This window comes from Passer domesticus, chromosome 9 (genome assembly GCF_036417665.1).
Source record: "Passer domesticus isolate bPasDom1 chromosome 9, bPasDom1.hap1, whole genome shotgun sequence".
NCBI classification, from domain to species: domain Eukaryota; kingdom Metazoa; phylum Chordata; class Aves; order Passeriformes; family Passeridae; genus Passer; species Passer domesticus.
Window position 1 is genome coordinate 38,692,672 of NC_087482.1, and position 21,930 is coordinate 38,714,601.

At 36.9% G+C, this 21,930-nt stretch overlaps 1 protein-coding gene across 8 annotated transcripts in view; it reads right to left on the minus strand.

Moving 5' to 3' along the window:
- Positions 1 to 21,930, minus strand: part of FHIT (fragile histidine triad diadenosine triphosphatase) — a 517,045-nt gene that overhangs the window by 460,769 nt on the left and 34,346 nt on the right. For 2 of the 8 annotated variants that reach the window (XR_010368651.1, XR_010368652.1), the window contains exon 6: positions 6,302 to 8,390. The exons of 4 other annotated variants lie outside the window; for them this stretch is intronic. The gene's annotated coding sequence lies outside the window, so the exon portion shown is untranslated. Of the gene's footprint in view, positions 1 to 6,301; positions 8,441 to 21,930 lie in introns of those variants that run through there. 2 more of the 8 variants (XR_010368653.1, XR_010368654.1) reach the window with 2 other exon arrangements.

The following is a 21,930-nucleotide window of genomic DNA, read 5'->3' on the forward strand; positions in this document are numbered from 1 at the left end:
TACAATTACTTGAATTTTTTTTTAGTAAGCACTAAATATCAAAAATTGCACCCTTGCTCAGCTAAGCTGAATTATCTCTTTACCCCTCATGAGGGCAAAATAATTTCATCCAGTTTTAGGCAAACTTCACTGAAAAAGCTAACAAAAAAATAAAGATCTAGAGACTTTTTTGTAGTCTGAAATCATTCATTTGACATGCACAAGATTGAAAAAATTGGTTAGAAAAAGGTACAGATAGTTTTATAAATTAGGAAAGGAAGTTTGGGTTAAATTGTTATTGAATGAATTAGACTTTAAGGGCCAACCTATGCAATACTCTGTAAATCAGTAGCAGACCCTGGCAACAAGAACATGATGGCAGAGGAATTCACTGCCTCATCCTGCTGATTGAAAGGACCCGACCTCGGCAGGTCATGCACTGCAAGCTGCAACAGCCACACTGCAAATTGTCACTGCTTTGCAGCTGCCACTGCCTGCTGCCTCTAAAGGCAATGTAACCCAGCATGCTACACTCTGGTGATTAAAAATCAACTTTTTCCCAATCTGCATGGATTTTAGAAGCTTTAGAAACAGGCAAAACTTAAGGTAAGTGGGGTTTTACCTATATTTCAAAGTTATTTAGAAAATTAATACACTGTTCCATGTATTGTGGCTATTGATATTCAGGCTAGACCTGGAGCTTTCTGGGAGGTGACAAATGAGGAGTTTGCAAGCAGAGATGTATTTACACAGCGTTGACTCAATGTTCCAAACTTTCTTGTGCAATTTGCCTTTACTTATAGAAAGAATAACAGGGCAGTCAATAAAACAACTTCAGCTAAAAACCTGACCCATACAACAAGGGGTAAGAAAAGAATCCTATTACTTAGATACTTCAACTTGTAATTTTAGGATACTCAACCCCCAAGATTGCATCCCCATTCTTAAAATAAACAGCATTCCAAAGTACATATAAGCAATATACGTGACTGCTGGGAGTAAACATTCAGTTCCCTGTAGGTACTTTTCCACTGATAAAGATGCATTCAGCATATGTATATACTGAAAATTCTACATTGCTGTTCTTGGCATGTAATTAGGGGCAAAGGAAAATGTGCAGGACTAGAATCTTAAGTGTTGGTTTAATAACCTTTATACAGCTCATTTCTGAATGATTTTCTTCCTCTCTGGAGAGGCTTCTAATGTCAAACACTGGTATTAAGGTGAGTCATGGTTACAGAAGAGGCACAGAGAGGGCACATGACAAAATTATTAATTATGGGGAGGGAAGGAGGCAGAGAATTCTTTTTACTCCATAAATGTCCTTGTAAAACAGAACATTTCATACTGAAACAAATGCAGTTTCAGTAGTCAATAGCCACTAAAGTCTTACTGCTGTTGATTACAGTTGGGGATTCAAGAATGCCATTTAAAAACTGTTGCAAATGTGATTTTTAGAAGGCATTGTAGATTTTTGAGAAGGCAAAAAGATTTACAGTTTTACAACCAGTAACAGAAATTGGGCAATTATTCAATATCTAAGATATCTATGCTATCTATCACTATCAAAGCCAGTGAGCTAAACAGCTTTAATAGAGTAATTTAAAATATACTTTTTCATACTGCTGGCAGTTATTGTTCATTTTTCATATTCCTTCCTTTCATACCAAATGGTAAGAATTGTACCAAGGCCAATAGGAGAGGTGGTCAGCGCTATTTTCTGCTAAACTGAAAGCTAGATATTCTAACACCAAAAGGTTTATCTATAAATAATACCTTAAAGCAACAGGACAGGTAAAATTTGGGGTTACTTGTTTGGGTTTAGGGTTTTTTTGAGGGAAAAGGGAAAAAAGAAAAAGAAAGATTTTTCGTTTTACTCTAATTAATTTTTTCTTTAGTAAATCACCAGAATTATGGAAACTTAATTTTTCCAACAATTCCAACATAATTTTCCAACAATTATGTAGACCAGGCTTCATTAGAAATTGCATCTCTGAACTAACATTCTAATCATAATTTAAGTAAGAATGTAGCACATTCTTACACAAAAAAAGCACAAAATTTTAATAGATCAAATATAATTTAAGCTTTCAAAGGAAAATATTGTCATTAAAACTTTAAAACAATCTGATGATTTTTTTTGTCTAGGAAACACTTTTTTGCATTATGAGAACTCTATTGTAGCCTGCACTCAACAACAAAGTTTTTTGCCTGATACAATTCTACTTCTTACAAACATCAGAATGGTTCACTCTGCCAAGGAATTGCATTTATGAAAAATGCATGTTGTGAGTGCCAAAGGCCATGTTTTTAGAATGGGGAAAAAAAAATCCAATACATCTTTTAAAAGATGACAAATAGTCTTTATGAAAGCCATTCCTGCTCTTTCCATTATGGAAAAAGAAATCACAGTGGGACTACTAAGCTCAGCATATATTTGGCAGCTCACTGACCAGGCAGGCTATTAACTATATAAAGGGCTATTTCTGAACATTTTTTTTCCTTAAATAAAGTTTTGATTTTTCAATGATTGAAATGCAGTGATGAATGTAAGTGCAAGCTGCTTATTAGAAATAGTACCTCATCATCCCTACACTCCATATTTCACCATATCTCCTATATCAAAGGCATTTCTTCTGTGGATTTCAATACATCCCTTTAGTCTAGAGCTTCCTTCACATTCCTTAATATCTCTTGTTCCCAGGTACCCCTCTTTTTGTTTTTTCTACAGCTTCCTATCACCTGGCTGTCTACTCTGCAACCATGTCTACGTTTAAAAATCTTTTCTTAGATCCTGAAGCCTCAGCAAGTCTCGTTCACTGCCTCTTTAGAGGCTAATCTGTCCTTTCATTAAGCCAGCTCTACGCGTGTCTCCCTGCAGCAGGAGTCAAGCTCCTCCTTTGTGTGACAGCAGTCACCTCTGACCTTACCACCAGGAGACAGTTTCTTGTGCTTGTTGGTTTGTTGGGATTTCTTTCAATATAAATATATAATAAATATAAATATGACAGTGCAAAAAGGTTGGATTTTTTTTTAAATAATGGAGGAAAAAAAGAGCTTGGTATTTATGATGAACCCTCTGCTACCAGCTGATAGCCAGCAGCACTCAGATGGACTGGGCTTAAGGTGTTTCATTAATTATGCATATTAGAGGGATGTGTACTATCAATAAATGAAACTTGAAAATTAAACAAAGCACCTCAAATTTAATACTCTGATAGCATTTCCCAATACTGAGTCATGTTTGATACCACTGGAAAGGGCTTATTGAACTAAAGATATGAACAGAAATTCAAAGTGACAGAACAAAGTACTGTGCGTGACCACTTATAAAAGTTTAACATCTAAAAAAAGTCAGCCCAGTTTGTCCAAGAGCACACAACATGGCCAATGCAAAAACTCAGTTAAGATATGAATTTTTAGGATTTTGTTGTTATTTAGCTTTCAGTAATTTGGTTTTGAAGGAGTGAAGAAGATGGGGAGTTTCTGTACTTCACCAGATAAAATTTCATATACAAATTCTTTTTCTTGCACTATCTCTTCCTGCTTTCTGCATCTGTATTCAGGCAGTCAAGGGACCCAACGAGCACTTTCACAGAAAACAGAAAGAACTGAAAAAATACTACATTCTTTATATTCTTTTCAGCCATCTGTCTCTGCACAGATGCAGAAGCTTAAATCGACTCTACTCTGATAAATACTGTTACAAGAAAACAATCTACAGGTACATTATTTTAACCCCTTAAAAGAAAATAAAACTCAATTCTTTCAAAGTTCATTTTTGTTTCCCTCTCATGACACCATAAACCAACACAGAATGAAGGTTTTAAAAGCAGCTGTTTTAAAATTAAAAAGAAAAATAGTGTCAAAGTTTGTATCCTAAAGCTGATCCTTTGCTGATCATAACTAATTAATTTTCTATAGCAGAACAAACAAATTAAGAATGCGATATTTCCATTTGCTTTAAAGACAACCTAACTCATTCAGAAAGGACAGGGTGTGTGGAGCTAAGGCAGAAAGACTTGGGATTCATGAAGATTTTACAAACAGCTAGTAATCATATTATTATAAACACTGAAAATTCAGGGCAGATTTTTTATACTCTGAGCAATCATTTGAACCTGGAGCTCTACTTTCTACTTTTGAGTGAGAATGATCCTGACTCCTCAAGGAGATACTGACACACAAGCAATAACAGGACAAGCACCTCTTGTCAAAGCAGCAGATAATAGGGGACTAAAATTTACCCAGAACAGCCAAATTCCTGAGCTCCTTCAGAGGACGTGGTCTTGTCTCCAAAGGCCTGATGCAGCAGACAGCTCTGCATAGCCCTGCGTTCCAGGCTTCAGGAGAGCCAGAGATTAGGAAGAGCACACATGGCCCCCTCAAGGCTTCCTTCTGTTGTCAGAACCTAAAGCAGTGCAGCTGGACTGCCTGCACCCTCCTAACCTCTAACTGAGATTTCCTAGCAGAGGTATAATTTAGACAAATGAGATCAAAGATTCACAATTTATTTCCAATGTCAAGGGAACTCAAAGCGATTTACTAACTCGTGTACATACTGACGCATTATTTTAAAAGGATAAAAACTTTTCCTTTCTAAAAAAGTAATTATATCACTATGTATTGCCATTATTAGATAAGCAGTACCTCAGCATAAATGCAATACATAAACAAACCTAAGGAAACAATCACCTTTCATAAACGTAACCTTTTGTATTGGATACCATTAAAGAGCAGCCTCCTTTGGTTGGCTTGATTTGCAGAGGCAAAAAGGCTGCAACCAGATGCTCCCTTAAACAAAGTATTTCCACTGAGTAAGATTACTCTCCAAATCAATTCTCTTCAGAAGTGGATGTTTTAATTACCAATGAAAGTCAATTGGAGCCTCAAACACCACCCACAAGAAAAAAGAGTTTCATTCAAAGTTCCTTCCACCTCACATTTCCATAATATTGGGTTTTAGACAAAAAACACATGACAACATCCATATTAAGTCTTCAAGATATTAGAAGAAAACCTTTTTCCCCATGACTTCCTTTCCAAGGATCAGCTGTCACACTCCATGTGACTCTTCATATGAAATGATACTACACAAGTGATAACGTATTTGAATTATAACAAAACCAATGGAAGGTTGTTATTCTATATTTTATTGCTTTCAATATTTCTTTAGCAATCATCATTGCAGTCTGTCTAAACAATTCTCTGTGCACTGACATTCACAAAAATGTGTTTTCATCAGGAAGTTAGACACTGTCATTAGGTTTCATGAAAAGCTATACTTTTCAGTTCCTAGCCAATTTTTTACACCTCATTGCATCATCAGGATGTGAATACAACAGTTTTTACATCTGTCGGGTTTAGTTTTATTTACTTGAATACAAGCATTAATAACAGATTACTGGCAAACGGTAAGGAGATGATGAATTAGTTTTGTTCTTATTATCCAACACTGGAACAGGACCCAGAGAGGAGGGTTCACCACGTTCTCTGCTAAGAGAAAACCTATTGATCAGCCACAACAATCATCTACAAAGCCTGGCAAAGGCAGCGATTCAACCTTGAATTAACTTTGGTAATGAAAATTACCATTTGGATTTTCTTCTGAAAATTACAATTTTACTCTATTTTTTCATATATCTTCATAAAGGTACTGTGGTTTTTCCAAAAGTAGACCAATTGTCCAAACATTCTCTTCTCTGCAGACAGCAGCTGCTTTTTTTCAATTGCGCAGATCACAAAAAGTTACTACCTGGACTCTGAACTTAGTTTGTGAAATTTGCAATCATTATTTTTAATATCCTTAATCACCTTTCTTCAGCTAAATTATACAAGCACTTAAGCTTTTTAAAAAACTCACAGAGCTGAAACAGCAGAAGCTGTTTACCAAGTCACTGGATCTCTCCTAAAGACCTCTGTTAGAAGCTACTTTTGGGAAATAATCAACGTTGAAGTAGTAGAAATGTTTTTGCAAAGCCTGGGGCATTCCACTGATTTAACCCCCATGACCTCACCCCAGCTTGGTGGAGGTGCCAGAAGGAAAAAAACTTTAAAAGGCCAAGAAGCAATTATGAGTTTAATCCTGAGAAAGCAAAAAACAAGAGTGTGACTTAGATGGCCAGGGCTGGAAGGAGTGAGCAAGGTTTCCTTAGAAAAGCTATTTACACTCAGAGCTGGAGAAGGAAGCATAAGTATTTACCTGGAACCATGGAACCAGTGCCCTTTATCAGGATTTTCTCCTGTCAGAACACAAAGGGCAGCCCATGGCCATCCCCTGAGTCAGGAGATGCAGCAATTGAGAGAGACAGACCATGCTATATGCAAGCAAAGCCAGTTTATTACACTAATCACCAGAATTTAGAGTTCTCTAACTTCCACACAAAATTTTCCACTCAGACCCCCTTGCCCCTGTTGCCTTGGCAACAATCTTTTCAGTTATCAAGTCCTTGTTAACATCCTCTTGCACCAGAGTGATCAGACGTGATGTCTTCACTTCTTGTTCTTGCCTTGAGTTTATCTCTCCCAAGGCTTCCACTGGACCAGGGCCAGGAGGTCTGCAGTGCCACTCAACTCAGCTTCTGCAGCTTTCTGATCTTCTACATCTCCCCCTTTCTGTTCTACAATCATTATTTGTTTTACTGATTTATTAATCAATCTGAATACATTGAATCAAGCAAGGCAGGGATCACTATAATTAATAGCATCCCTAATACAAACATTCCCATCTTAATTAAATTTTTGACCCATCCAGCGATCCCCCAGTCTCCAAAAAGATTGTTAAACCAATCATCTCCATTTTTAATTTAGTGATATTATCTTGTAAAGCTTTAATAGTCACAGGAATAGATTGTGAGTGATCAGAAAGGTTCATATAACACATTCCATCAAAACCTTCACATCCATGTCCACGTGCTGAAAGAAAATACTCAACAGCAGCTTGATTCTGCAATGTAACATGTCTAATCAAATCAATATTGGTTAACAATCCTGTTAAAGCAGGTGAAGCAGCATTAGTTTGTTGAGCTAACCAGCAGCCTAGCTGTTCAACAATCCCACTGCCTTTCCAGACACTACTCCTGAAGCAAAAAGGAGACAGCCCAACACTGCTGTAGTGACCAAAAGTCAAGGTTATCGTCGCAATCAGGGGTAAACACATGAATTCTGTGCTTCCCTCTCCACAGAAATTTATCTTGTAAAATCACGGATGTGTTGGGTTTCAACAGTGAGAGTCGCTCTAAAGTGCAGGGGGTCTCCCTCAATATGTGATGGAATAGCAGCCCAAGCTCTGTCTCCACAAATTAAAAACATTCCCGCTGGTAATGATAACGGAGCATTAGTAGAGCAAGAGATGTTGGTGGAAGTGTAATTACACCTGACACTTTCATTCTTGAATATACCTGGTTGGCTCAGAGAAGCGTCCGATGCTTTAGACTGGTTGGCCCCAGAATAATTAAATTTAACACAAAGGTCCATTTTTACAGATCCCAAAAGTTCTAATTCCTGAGGCTCAACGGCTGCACGAGGGAGATATGGGATCCATTGGTTCCACACATCGGCATCATTCTCAAAGTGAAGCACATGAGCTGAAGGGGAATGTGGCCTTATATCTAAAGGTAAACCAACGAGACCAGTAGAAAATGGGTTTTCAGGAGAGGCTGTAGCCAAGCATAAAGTACCTTGTCCTTTCAAGTTGGCTAAAGTTATCCATGCATTTGTTTTTTGCTGATTAACATGCCAAGTAAAAGTAACAGGAGGAAGTACTAATACTAGAAAAGCCTTTGCTAGTGTCAGCCAAACACTAGCTTGAGGCAATGGTGGCCTCTGCATTGCCACTGTGGGAGGAGTTAGAACTGACACTACAGAACTTATTAATAACAGCAAGCCATTGCTCACTTGATAACTCCTGATGTTCAGACAAACCATATTGATGACCACACACCAGCTGCTTAATTTGTATATTATTCCGACTGCTCCTTAAAGGGTCACAATGCCGACAGTCAGCTCTTCTTTTATGAGATGCACAATACCAAAGGCACCCACACCTTTGGCATTCACACAGAGTCCACGCTTGGTGATGCCCTGTGTGACAGGTCAAGCAGGGAAAGGAAATTAACAGACCTGCAGAAAGCTCCTGTTCAAAAGAGGTTACAAACTGGCTGGGATCTGGGTGTTGCCAGTCTAGAGCAAGAAAAAGGTCATCAAAAGGAAAGGGAGCACAGTACCGACCACCTCGGGACATACGGTCAACCGGTTCCCCGAGGACAGAAGACTTGTCCTTTATGACTTTGACGTCTCTAGGAATCCCAAACCACCTCTTCAAGGACATGAATCCTTTTTTGTATTTTGATCAGCTGGTTGTTCAATGAAGGGCCTGATGTTCTTGACTGGAACCCAACGAGGACCAGTATCTGTGGAAACAAATATGTTCCCATTCCCCATGTAATGAGGGGAAATGGGCCTATGATTTTATCACTTTCGGAGTCTTTTACAAGGACTCGTGCTTTTTGCCCTATGTCTAATAACATTTCTTTATAAGTAGAAAAATGCTTTATTATAGGGAGACATTTGCTACCAGCATATCAATTTAAAAAATTGAAAACACACAGCGTTTATGTAGCCATTCCCTTGGTATACATCCCTGCATTCCCCTTTGCTGTTGAGCTAAACCACACTTAAGCATTGAATGAGCACGTTCAATAATTGCTTGCCCCGTGGGGGAAAGAGGGATGCCAGTGATGTGAGAGATTCCCCATAGGGTGAGAAAGGAGCAAAGTCCTTGAGAAGTAAGCAGGACTATTATCAGTTTTAATCTGTTGAGGAATCTTTAAAATTGCACAAGCAGCCAGAAAATGGCAACAAACATCTTTGTCTACTTCACCTGTGTGGCATGAAGCAAATAATGCACCTGAAAAGCTATCAGTGGATGAGTGAACATATTTGTCTGATCACCTACAAGGAGACAATGCTTCAGCTCAGAGCGCCCCAAGTCCTGGTCAAGCTCAGGACTTCTGAAAGCCAAACAGAAATGTTCCACAGAGAAAACATCTGATATCTCTCTCATTCTGGTTCTTGTGGCTCTAACAGCCCAATAATTAGCTGCTAACAAAAGACAAATGTATGTGACGAGCAACATTAACCAAATCTGGAAAAAAACCAAACTCTTCAGGGAGTCTGCAAGAACTTCAGATTTAAGGAAATAGTGAGACAGGGATAAGACCTTGTCCAACATGTTTTTTTTTCAAACTGGATAGAAAGACTGAACTCTTTTGAAAAAGCTTCAGCTCTCACACCTGCTTTTTGCCATGTTTCCAGATAAATGAAATTCCACCTTACTGAAATATTTAAGCAACTCCAAAAGCATTCAATTGGAAATGCAGAACATGAGCTAACATGACTCTGCTCTACAATGCAACATGTGAACATTCCAGGAATAATGGTACTGGAATTGTTCTGTTTCTCTGAAACTTTAGGGAGGAGAGGGGGAATTTAGAGAAAGGAAAAGAAATTGGTAGGAAAAAGAAGAGCTGACTGGAGACGGCCAGGTTGCTCTCCTGCAAATACTGACACCATTGCACTGAGCAAATTAACCTTCATAACTTTTCTACCTTTATTATGAAAACTTGAAGATAACAATTGTAGTATACTGCAGTACTTTCCACCTGTGACTAAACACTTCAAAAGACATTTGATGTTAGGGACTGATGTTTACTCTTCTACTACAATAAAGCAAAAACATTCTAAAGTTAAAATAAAGCTTCTGTAATATAGTGCAGTTAACTCTATAAAACAAAAAGAAAACCCCATAAACTATAGCCAAAGAGACAGTTTCAACATATTCTTCAAAATTAGTTTAAAAAATGAAAGGTATAGCATAAAGGAATTTTGTCTATCTAATAAACCTATCCTGAAAGAGATAATGAATGGTTCTTAAAATTAAGATCAAAATATAACTTCTAGTTTCAATAATGCAACTTTTCAATTATTCCTCAAACCACTTTTCCTTGTTTCCTTTTTAAAATGTTTATTCTAATTAAAATCATCTTTAGCAGTAATGATAATAAACTGCAATAAAAATGTTTTGCTCCTGATGCAACATTTAAATTTTGCATACAAAACCTCACACAAAAGAACATAAGAGTTTTTGTTCCTAATAATTCCAAACTAGGAAACAATGATTTATTTTCCTGCCACTTCATGTTGATTATTTGATGAACCTAACTTACTTGAGTTTTTCTCAACCTTGAAAAATCCTCAATTGCCACAGCAGCAAGCTTAATAAGACCTTAAGAGAATGTCTTTTCCACAAATTATACATCAAATACTATTGTTCAAACAACACTTTGCTTAGATTAGTAATTAGTTAAATATCAGCACTTTCTTGAGAAAAAGTCCAATCAAACCTTGTAGCACTGTAAATTACCAAAATCATTGTTCACCACTTAGTTGTTCATGCTCCCTGCTGTCATTTTCAGCACTCAGCCTCAAAACACAGCACAATGGTGTTGCATTACTTCTGTCAAAAGGAGACTGACACCTCAGCTTTAAGTCAGGAGCCTCCTTGACTCCACCTCACCATATATAACTTGTACTTTATAATGCTTCTGTGCAAATTCCCAAAATGAATTTATCCCCTCGTTCACAGATTCAAGACTAATGCTGTTTTATGGTAGACATTTCAAGAACCAGACAAACTATTGATTTATGGTAATTAACCATTGAGTACTTCTATAATATCATCTGCAGAAAAGAACTTATTAAATGATTCAACAGATGAAATCAGCAAATGCAACATTTTTAAACAGAGATTTGGCTTCACTGACTGTCTTTAAGCATAACTGTTAAAGCAGTATTTACCAATATCATCTAGCATCCATACGAATGATCACAAACTCTGTGTGATTTCTTCTCTCATATAAATATCTACTTTCAGTGTCCCATCTTAAAAAAAAATATATATTTGAAAATCATAAAAGCAGAGTTTTAGTAGGAAGAGACCTTTGAAAGTCATCTACTCCAACTGGCCTGCAGTGAGTAGAAATATCCTTAAGTAAATCAGGTTGCTCAGAGCCCCATCCAACCTGACCTGGAATGTTTCCAGGGGTGGAACATCTACACCTCTGGGAAGTCTGTGCCAGTGTTTTACCCTCATCATCAAAAATGTCTTCTTTAAATCCAGTTGGAACCCACCTTCCCTTAGCCTAAAACCATTACCCCTTGTCCTATCACAACAGGTCCTGTGAAACAGTTCATCCCTTGTTCTCTCTTACAAGCCCCTTTTAAGTAGTGAAAGGCCACAAGAACATCTCCCCAGGCTTTAGATAGCATCAAAATCTATTAATGCAAGGGTCTTGATATTATTCCATGCACACAAATTTGTTTTTATTTAGGTGCAAAATAAACAGCTGAGGCCATTACGAGCAGAAAAGCATAGTCTTCTCTAAAGCAAGTTCATTTTGTCTGGGTTTTGATAACACCAGATGTTTTCTAATGCTGTAAAACCAGAAATTGTTGAAATTTATTGCTGTGAAAATCAGATATATTTGCATATTAATAAGTATTCTAGAAAGGTTTCAACCTGTGTCTAAACATCAAATTAGAGTCAAACTCCTATTGGAAAATTGAAATATGTCAATTAGATTGACTTCTAACATTCAATTGGAGCTGAACACAGGAAAAAATACTGCTACTTTAAGACATTTTACTATGAAACAAAAAAGAGGCAGAGTAAAAATCTATATTTAACAGTAAATGCCTAGATTTACTCTTGGAATTTAATACTAAGGAAAAGTAACTCAGAGCTTTACTTTTTCAGACTTTACTAGAAAACTGACTTGAGACCTGTGACTTCCAGGAAGGACAAAGAAAATCCAGAGCTAGACAGGAGATGATCTGTCCCAGTGAAAGGCTTATCAGGCATTCAATTTTTTTCTTATAACCTTAAGTACGAGAGGTGGGCAAAAGACCAGAGCGAAGCCTTGTCCTCCTTGTCTAAGCAATTATTTAAATCTCCATTCCTTGGGAAAGCTTCTGCAGGCATCAATTCCCAGGTCTTCTGAAAGATTGTTTTATCAAAACACAACTACAACCACCTACAGCTACCAACCCCTCCAAAAAAAGTACTCAGGAAAAAAAAAGGAAACAAAAAAGCCCTCCTACAAGTCAATTTCACCATTTCTTCGGAGATAATGGGTATCATATTGTATCTTCAAAGGTATCAGAGTGTGTGTGTATATATAACAAAGTAATTCCTCTCTAGATCAGAGACCCAAACATTCAACAATTAAGAGTCCAAAACATTTTCTGCACTGTGCTGAAGCAGCTGCTACTTAAGGTAGCTTATACACATAATGGGTAATGATGTGGCTGAGATACCTTTTTAGCCAACCCCCTAAAAGTGAGCAACTCTGATGAGAAAATTCAAATTGTATCAAAACAATTAAAGAAACACTCAAAGGCCAGGTCACATGATAGCATGTGGGTATAATTATCGTGTCCTTTCTACCATGGGAAGTCCCAACAAAAGCCTGGGTTATCAGAGCCAGCAAAGTTTGTGTCAATGTACTGAAACACAAAAAGGTCACCTTTAGTGAATTAAATTAAATGCACAATGAACCAGGCAGCAAAGCTGCACAGCCACTACAACTTGTTTAACTGTCCATTGTATATAACAGTTCAGGGGGAAGGGAATCTACACACTCAATAGTTCAGCAGGGTCCTGTCCCATTCACCCTCCAAATGAAAACCTTTGTAACCTTCAGTTTCTTGTGACACCTCTGGTATTTTTGACTTTTCAACTAGATTAACAGAGTGTGTATTTTCTATTAATTCTACCAATACACAATTCCTGGAAGTACTACAACAATTCTATTACCTGACACCATTAGACAGGTTAAAAGGTTTTCAGCCTTATCACCAAAAGGCTTGAGCATTATCCAGCAGCACTTCTAATTTATTCACAAATGACCTAGACAGCATTACATCCTGAACTACAGCTTTCCCAAGAAACAGCCAACACAGGACAAAACAAATGCTCTTCTGCATCACCATAAATAAGACTCCCACTTCATCTGTTACTAAAAGCCTTCATGTTTTAAATCTCTTCACCAACTATTAAAAACTTTATATCTCTAACTTTAAAACTTCTACACTGAAAAATAAATGATTCCATAGGTGTCAACAAGCAAAGCACATCTTTATTTTGTTCTAAAAAGAAAGTGGCTGGGAAGGCTTCTTTTGAAACAGAGCAGCACAGGCTGGCAGGCAGGGACATGACTGACATGGTACCCTTCCAGTCAGCACAAACAACTGCCTATTTCAGTCCCCAGTTTTTTATGCATCATCCAGGTTAATTTTAATTGGAACCTATTTATTTGTCTTCTGAAGACACTGAATACATTCCCATACAACTGTAGGAGTCACTCTGTCTCAGGGCAACATGGTATTTCCTGGAATTCTTGATATGCCAAGAAATCAGAGTTACTCCTATTGCTCCTTGCTGACAGCTCTTATTATCAGTTCTGCCATTAACTTGGACTGAAATCCAATTCTGGCCAGCACCTTGACAAGGCACTTAAGACAACCAAATACTTACAAAAAACTCTTCTCATACTTTTTTTATCTGGGAAGTTGAATTCTTGTTGAATTTGTTGTTTTAATTTTCCTGCTGGAAAGCTAAAACAAAATATTCCTCCTTGGAATATTAATGCAGAGACTACAGTGGAATGGATATTTTGCATAAAGAATCTATATCCACCATTGCTTTTTATAGAGGTATGCTGAACATCTGCCCAGCTAAGAAATCTGCTGACACAATAGAAACTTTTACTATATTTCTGTATAAATGCACTAAGAAAAGTGCTTTTCACTTGCAGTTTTCAAGACCTTGAAGACTCCTCAACACAGCTTAGTGCACTTTCATGAACGAATCCCCTACAGCCATCTATGAGTTCAGGAACTCTCAGAATGTCCGACTGGGATGGTGGCTGTTCATGAGCAGGAGACCAGTTCCCCTGTTTGGTGAAGACAACATAAGTAGAGATAAAGGAAGAGAATTATCATCATCTATCTCTCATATGGAAGCAAAGAATGAAAGGTAAAATGTTTGTAAATAATTTATGTCCACATCTACATTCCTTTTAAGTCAGTAGGAATAATGAAGACAATCCTCAAAATACTGGTCAAAACCAAAATTGTTTTACCACTGTCAGGAATGAAGCCAGGAAAGAGCAAGAGTCAGGAACTGAACTCATATTTGCTGAACTTAAATCAACTGCTTCACCCCAAGCTTTCCTTTATTCTTCAGCACTACTGTAATATTTACAGCTCCAGGGCTAACTTAAAGACTAGAAATAATCTTCATTTTCAAACAGATGTCTGTCACACTCAATTGGAGAAATGTACTCCAAAATCCAGGTTAGACTTAAACAAAGAAGAAATCTTCCTCTATTTAATTGAAAACCTTTCAGGAAAAAATTTATCAGAATTATAATGAGGGGGAGAGGAATGAACCATCACCCCAAAACCCTTCCACTATAAGGATTTCTAATAGGCAAGACATCCTTTATTTCTTCCAACAAACCATATACATTTATAATGTGTGTCTGTGTATATACATATATGAAATAAGATTTTCTCCTCCCTAACTATTTGCAAATAATGGAATGAAAGCAGAATCAAAACAGGAAAGTCTGGGCTGCAATGAAAGAAAACTGAGGGATTGGGGGATAAGCACTTTTTTAATTTTGAGGGCTTGGGGCACAGTGATGTAAAAATAAGCAACCAGCAAAAAACATAACTGAAATTTCCTCCAGGGAGAAGAGCTGCATAAATCTGTCCAAAAGATTGAGGAGCTGCTTGACTGCAGAGAGAAAATGGTACACAAGAGGATTCAGAGGTAAAGTGACACACAGAATGCTTCCACCTGGCAGAGATATTGACTGATATCCACAATATAAACACACAGATTAACATGTGGAAAAAAAGAAATACAGCAACTAGCAACAGACAAGTAGTTTCAAGATGCTTTAAGTATGAAAGACAGAATTTGGCAAGACAAAGACTAGGATTGATCAAGTCCACAGTTCGTAAAAATTGCTCAGGGAGATTGTCACAATATGGCAATGGACTATACAGTCTGAATTTGTATAATGGAGTCAGAACTCCTAACAAATGCTACTTGAAAGAAACAATTAGGGACTGGCATATGTCCCAAATCAATAAACGTATGGAACTCTAAAGCAGAGTATAATGGTATAACAGAGTATAAGAGAATCTAAAATGCCAATAATTGAGTCCTGAACACAGCTGGTTTAGGTGGGATACTGCTTTAGAAATTCTACACACCAAATGCCCAAGCACACATTTTAATCTATTATCACTTTTTCAATAAACTTCACACACAAGGATGCTCTTCTGCCTTTGAGGAAAAAAACCCAATCTGCTTCATCTTGGTATAGACTGAGCTGCCAATGATTGCTCAGGGACAGGCTGGGCACCAGTGGGTGCTCAACAATTGTACAGAGCATCACTTGTTTCTCTTCACTTTTAGTCCTCACTGTCTCCCTTTCAGCACAATTATTACTACTATTATTATTGACACTGTTATTATCATCATCACTATTATTATTTTTTTGTTTCCATTATTAACCATTCTTAACCCAGGAGTTTTATATTTTGTCTCCAATTAATTCTCCTCCCCAGTGGGGGAATGAAGGTGGGGAGCGAGCAAGGGGCTGTGTGGTACTGAGACACCAGCTGGGGTTAAACCATTAAAAAACATTAAAAAATGTTATTAAAAAACAAAAATGTTATTTTCAACACTCATTTTAAACAGCTTAATCTAAATTGTACTATAACAAAGTCAGCATTTAAGTACAAGTTTGTTGAAGGCTAAGAATTCTCCTGTGGAAGGAAAAAAGCTTTATAATAAACTGATTCCCATCACATTAAAAGTACTCTGTTCCTTGATGCAAAGCACATCATCCATCATCTCTTAAGTGGCAAGTATAATGTCTGTAAATCAAGAAAACATTTTAAAAATCCACAGAAAAATTCCAAAATGAAAATATTGTTAAATATATCTCTATTTTATATTTCCTCCTCTCCCAAACAGTTAATAAATATATATTTTTTAAGCCCCTGGAGAATACCCAACTCTAATCATAGGATCCTTCCTGGGGCAGCCTGTCCCAGTACCTCACTCGAGTGAGGGTGCTGACGTGCTGGAGCAGGCTGCTCAGAGAAGATTTGGATGCCCTGGAAGGTTGGGTGGGGCACTGAACAACCAGGTCCAGTGAAAGGTGCCCCAGCCCACGGCAGGGCTGCTGCAATGAGATGATCTTCAACTCCTGTGCAGCCCAAACCATTCTGTGATGGTATTTTCTATACCTCATCACATAAAGTGACATTCTTCAGGCAGTAAGCACAGCCACAAAGGAGGAGGCCATGTGTGAGCAAAGTCTTCCAGCGCATTGTCACACTGGGTGAGATTCCTAACACTCAGAAAAGTTCTCAAGTAACACCAAATAAGTCATTAATTCATTGAACTCATTATTCCTCCATCAGTGCTTTTAAGTTGTCCATAGGCTACTTGGAGGCTTAATGACAATTTTTTTTAATTTAAACCACTTGAGCACCAATGGTTGCTAAGGCAGCACTGATTTATCAATATGCCACCTCAATATATTCACATGCAACTCTTTTTGCTCAATTTTGTGCGATTACAGGCAAGTCCCTTTGAAGAGAGCTGGAAGCAATCAAACAACCAGAAGCAATCAAGACCCAGAGAGATAAGTACAAAATGGAGCCAAAAAGCTCCTTCCCTCAAACTGGTCACCCTGCCCAAATGGGAAGGGCTGCAAGACTTCCCACTGTGAAGCTGCAAAAGAGGGCAGATAAGGATGGTTCAGTCATCACTGTCAGCAGCAGCACATTTCTATTGCAAATAAGGAAATAAAAAGGTTTAAGCAAAATGGAAATATTCAAACATTTATGTGAATATTTCATCTTATAAAGCACTTTCATTCCCTGCACTTCACTTTAGCTGTACTTAATAAAAAAAGAAAAACCCCTGTACTTTTCATTTAATTCATACTTCAGTAAATTACAGTTCTAAAACATCTATTACCACATATTAAAAGACACTGAAACAACTGAATTTGGCCTCCACATCAAGGTTACAAGGAACATGAACCACAACTAGGAACTGAATTCCATTTTCAATGGCCCAGTTTTGATTCCAATGTTTTTTTAATCAAATTGCTTTTAAGGAGTAAATTGTATTTCACAGAATTAAACAAAAGTCGTGGTAAGGTCAGGATGACAGAACAACTATCAGGAACCAGCTCTGTCTACTCATCCTGTTCTTAAGAGATTTTGAACATGAGATCACATCCCATTTGCAATAATCAAAATACTGTGTCCTCTAAAGGAAGCCTAATTGATTTTTTTTCCCAAAAAAGAGGAGCATGTCAAACCATTTCAGATTGTATCCCTTCCCCAAATTATATTTGGCACAAAGGCTTTTATTTTATTTTTCCTTATATACCATAGAAAAGAAAACAAGGATCCAGACAGACTCTATTTCTTTGTGTCATATTTGCCGTGCTTCCAATGTAGCTTTAAAGACGGGAGCAATTTAAAGAGGGGAGACTTAAGCAGAAATTTCAAGTACACAAGACAGAAATTCTGAAAATTTATGAACACCATTGGCAACTTCTTCATAATTTCTTTAAGCAGGGTTAAAGGAACTAAATTGATTGTGTAAATATGAAGCAAAACAAAACAGCAGCTTATTCTTGATTTGACACAGGATATTTGTAACAAATGAGAAACATTTACTATCCATGGATCATTAAACCCACAAAAATAATTTACATTAACCAAATTGTAAACTCCAAGGAATATTTTTAACATCTGCCAGTATAATTTCTTAAACCACAATCTATATAATCCATTTGATTTTCATTTTTTTTCTGCTCATTAAGAAACTTGCATCTGGTACCTCGGGTATGCCAGAAAGGTCAAGATCTCTGGCAAAATGAAACACATTACAGTATATACTTCAAATGTTTTTTCTTCCAAAATGAATTAGTTAATAATTAATTAAGGTTTGAGTTGGATTTATTTTGCTTTGGTTTTGGGGGGAGGAGTTGGTGGCTGGGGGTGTGTGGAATTATTTTTCGCAAAGCAACTCCAGAACATCCAACACACTTTCTAGTAATTGCATTCCAATGACAACACTGATTAATTTTAGAAGGTAGGGCACATTCAGTAAACTAAAGTTTCAGGAAAATATATAGTCTTGAGTTCTCTAAAGCCAAAATACCTATTATAATTATAAACTGGAATTGTAGATATACAATATATTATTATATAAACAAATTTAACAGCTAAAAGCCCTCCATATTCACAAGCCTAGGTCATTTACAGTGACTCCAAATTTAATTATTTTCATAGTTGTTTGGGGTTTTTTCTGATGTTGGATTAGAATGACTTCATAAAGCTTTGTTTGAGGGATTGTTTCTGTTGGGTTTGGTTGCCATTGTTTTTTAAAGTGATCCCTGTAGCTAAGTGCTAAAGAATAAAGTCATAGAATAGCAAATTCAATTCCAGGTCTGTCAACAAAAAGCTCAGTGCAGATCAGCCTCAGGCCTCTCCAAACCCCCCACAATGAGATTTGAAGCAGAAACCAGTAAATGTTTTGGTGAGCTCTGATTACATCCACCAGATTTTCTCACAAACACATTTCAGAGGAGAAAGACAGTACACTAAACAATTACAGACAAAAAACTGAAAAACACAATCTTGTTTCTATGCACATAAACACTTGAAACTTTAAACCCTGCCTTTGTTAAAGGCATTAATCTGTTACTGAAGATCCACTCCAGACCATTAACAAATATGGTACAAATCCAATGCCCTGAAGAGCACTTGCAGGATCCAAAAGCTGCTGTCAATCAATTAATTTATATTTGCACCAAGTTGGGGTTTTAATGCACTCAGATACTTTTCTTGAAACAAAAAAACAAAGCTGAAAGAGACCAGAACAAAAACTCCAACCAACTACTATAGCAGAGTAATAGTACAACCAAATTTTTCTGCTTTCACACAACAATTTCTGTAAAATCAGATCAGAAAAAGAATAAGCACAAGTGTAGAAAATGAACTTTACATGTTACATGCTAAATACAAATTTCCAAGTACACTGAGATTTTATTTTAGCAACAACAAAATCTAAAATTACTATAAGAAGCATAGATTTATTTTGAGCAAATTTATCACAATATTTGAAGCACCACATAAAATATTCTATTTGCACTCAGCTACCAATTCTGCAAGCACTTTCCTACTTGCTTCGGATACCAAGCAGCTCCCCTGGGATGAGTCCATAAATGCTATCCCAGCAGCATCTCAGAAGGACCCTTCCCACCCTTATCCCTTTGCCTGTCACCACAGCTTACTCTGCTCTCCCCATTGGCCTAACTGCAAGATTAACTTTGAAGTCTGTTTGAACATCTATTTGAAAATATAAAGGAGGGGAAAGAAAACATCTCCCTTATGTCGGGTGCTATATATATATATATATGTAAGATGGAATGAAGAAATAGAAATAATATCACATTTAAAGAAATAGAGAATTTCTTTTTCAGAATCAGTAATGGCATGTTGTGCTTTGAAAAGACAAATTATCCCAGGGCCAAAATAGACTTCAATATGACTGTGCACTAATGAGTTCATTTACATATATCTTAGAAAATTGCATGTACCACAACTTCAAGTAAAATTTAGTCCCAATAAAATTTTACTGAAAAAATTAATTTTCTTTTCTCAAAATAAATAATTTGTATATTCTATCACCAGTAATTCATTCCTTGCACAAAGGAACAGTAAAATTTAGAGCAGCATTTTAAGTCTTATGTTTTTCAATCAAGTTATGATCAAAGTATTTCCTGCCAATCAAAAGAAAAGCATTTAACATCAGTTATTTGAGTCAAAGTTTGAAGAATTTACATCTTTACTTCAGACCAAGAACTTCAGCAATCACTGAAAAGACACACTTTCTATTTACTGCTGTTCTCCATGGGAAAAAGAAAAATCAAACCAGAAAAAAAACCCCAATCTGCCACATTCAAAACAAGTCTGAGCATCACATCCTCTGAACTGCCAGAATTCAAGTTCAAGTCACAAGTTCTGACCTCAGGTATGCAAAGTCTTCTATCATGCTTATTATCTGAATACATTAAGTTGGGACATGCTGCAAATCCAGGCAGAAGTGACCTCAAACCCCATAGTTGATGAGCAGATTCTCTAACTACAACCAAAATATTTTATAAAACAAGTTATAAAAACTTGTTATAAAAACTTATGTGCCTGGTCTTAAAAATCTCATTTTCCTTCCTTTACAACAAAAATCAAGTGTGGGACATTAAAGTATGACAGCAACCTGTGTGTCTTGAGTCATGCACAGCTCCCTTTACAGTCCCTGGAGGAAGCAGAGCCTGGTGAGCTGTGCTGGAGGTGCTCAAAGTGATGCTGCAGCAGCTTCTCCCCCTCCTGAATGTGAAGGGAGCCAAGGACAATTAGTAAACTCTCCCAGGCTAAGCGTTTGGCCTAGAAAGAGGCAGAAGAGTTAAGAGTCTTGATCAAAAGACATGACATGATAGATGAGAGCACCAAAAGAGCCATATAGCAAAACAAGAACAATAAGATAAATGTAATTATACTCTTTTACCAAGACCCTGTAAGCATACAAGCTTTTTTGCCTTTCTCCTTTGAGCCAGGGGTACAGAGAGGGAGAAGCAGCAAGGAATAGACTCTCATTAAACAAACATTCTCAAACTACAAGATGTGCAGGGATACACCCAGCTCTGCCAAAAAAAGAACTACAGCAAAAAAAAAAAAAATCTACCTTAGTGCTAGCAAAAGCTACATTTATCTCCTTCCTCCAAAAAACTTGTCATTGTTTAGACAGCTTATCATAAAGCTCATACAATTTCCCCTGCCATAATTAAATTATAGATTGGTTTACAAAAACAGTAAGTGTAGAACCATAAAAAGTTTACCATTTTGCATTTAATGAAATGCTCCAGTCTTGCAAAGATTTATGCATATAATCAACTTGATCCAGGTGAGGCATTTCACTGTGAGGGCTGTTATGCTAAAGCAGCAGCAGCAGGTATAAACCAACATTAATTTGAAGCTCATAGTTGTTATAATAGCTAGAAAAGGTTTTCATTTCTGTTTAACATCACTTTTAGGCATGAAACAATCTTATTAGCACAAAGTAACTCCCACGTTAAGCTACATGTGCTGCCAAAGCACAGGAATAACACTTTTTGTTCATTTTTACTTTCAAGTTTCTGTTGCTGATACATGGTTCTTCTACTCCAAATATAAACATAAATAAGAGTCAGATGCTTCTCATCCCTGCTTTTCATTATTTAGTTCTAAATCCACACTTTTTTGTCTTCAGCTCTCAGAGAACCGCACTGAAGTATTTGACAGAAAAGTGGAAAGCAGGGCTATGTGAATAAAAGGTTGAACACAGAGAAAAAAAAAGAGAAACTAACCTTTTGTTACAACTTCATTTTTCTCTTAAGTCAGCTAATAACATGCTCTATCTCCTATATTACAGATTTCTGTACATTATGCTCAAAGCAGGTCAGTGAAAAAAAAAATCTTCTAAACATTTCTCCTGTTCATAAATTACTATTTTCAACAGCCATTTGATCAGGCACACCTTCAGCACTGTGGTCTGCCCTTAAGTTGAGATAGGCTATTTTCTTTGTTATTCTTATAAAGACAAAAGGAAGTCAGTTTTCCTCCAAAATTGTCACTTGTCAAGATGTCTTTTTAGTAGGTTTTTTATGTTTTTTTAATCCTCCATAAAATCATTTCAGAGTCAGTAGACAGAACTACAACAAACTTGAGTATTAATAAAACAGCTTC